Source organism: Fukomys damarensis, unplaced genomic scaffold (genome assembly GCF_012274545.1).
Source record: "Fukomys damarensis isolate Sample0158 unplaced genomic scaffold, DMR_v1.0_HiC HiC_scaffold_24, whole genome shotgun sequence".
In the NCBI taxonomy this organism is placed as follows: Eukaryota; Metazoa; Chordata; class Mammalia; order Rodentia; family Bathyergidae; genus Fukomys; species Fukomys damarensis.
The window spans coordinates 24409618-24410678 of record NW_022900936.1 but is presented as its reverse complement, the minus strand read 5'-3'; the positions used below and the strand labels follow the sequence as shown (position 1 = coordinate 24410678).

Sequence of the window (1061 nt, the reverse complement as noted above, 5' to 3'; positions counted from 1 at the left end):
TAAAGGTTAAAGGTACATGATCCCAACAATGAATGTAACTGTACTGTATCCCTAAATGTACCAATAAACTCAATAAAAAAAAAAAAAAAAAAAAAAAAAAAAAAAAAAAAAAAAAAAAAAAAAAAAAAAAGAAAGAAAGAAAGAAAGAAAGAAAGAAAAAGAAAGAAGAAAAGAAGGAAGGAAATATTTAAATAAAATGGTCACTTCCAGTACTATTGAAATAGTACTATAGTGTTGGAAAATATAGCATAGAATAGCATTTGCTGGTCCCAAGTAACATGGTGTATCTCATTACAGTGATACGAGATATAATTTTGCAACATATACATGGAATCATTACAGCAACATTATCTCAATGAGGTAAGTAAGGCATACATAAAATTCAACATTCTTCTGCTTGAAAAAAAATTTAAAATCAAATGTAAGGACTTAGTAATCAGTGTTTATTGAAAGATGATGCAAACTAGTCAGGACGCTTTGACAAGTAATGGGAAAGAATCAAAAGATGATAGGATTATTTCTGTTGGAAATAAACATGAACTTCCTCAACAAAAATTTTCTTCCAATCCAGATAAATTGTCTTCTAAACATAATAAAACCAGTGTCTGTTTTGGAACTTCTGCTGTGTACAAGATTCCCAAACTATAGAGTGTAAGAGAATCACAGAAATAGCTCAATAAAACAAAAGTAGCTGGGAACAAACCCAGTTCAGTTTCTTATTTAGTTGGCTGTGAAAAATGCAATAATTTGCATTTTTAAAATTCTCAAATGACTTTGATGTTATTGGTACAGGTGCGCTATTTGAGAACCTCTGAAGTGAAAATTGCTGAAGCAGACATTTATCTCACTTTATCTTCTTCAATAATATCTGTAGAAGGAAGGCCCAAATATTTATTCTACTTGATATTTTTCAACCAAGTTACATATCTTTGAAATATGAGATTCTTTTACAAAGAAACTTATCCTCAAACCATATGTAAGGCTATCGATCTCTAAAGTTCATTGGACACCCTTATAAAAGTAAGTTTATAAGAAATTAGACAAATAATAAAATGAATAGA

At 29.0% G+C, this 1061-nt stretch overlaps 1 long non-coding RNA gene across 1 annotated transcript in view; it reads left to right on the top strand.

The window, feature by feature from the left end:
• Positions 1-424, top strand: part of LOC104877254 — a 184987-nt gene extending 184563 nt beyond the window's left edge. Inside the window, exon 5 of the long non-coding RNA XR_004518782.1 lies at positions 298-424. This is a non-coding gene — a long non-coding RNA (uncharacterized LOC104877254). The remainder of the gene's footprint in view (positions 1-297) is intronic.
• Positions 425-1061: the final 637 nt, after the last annotated feature.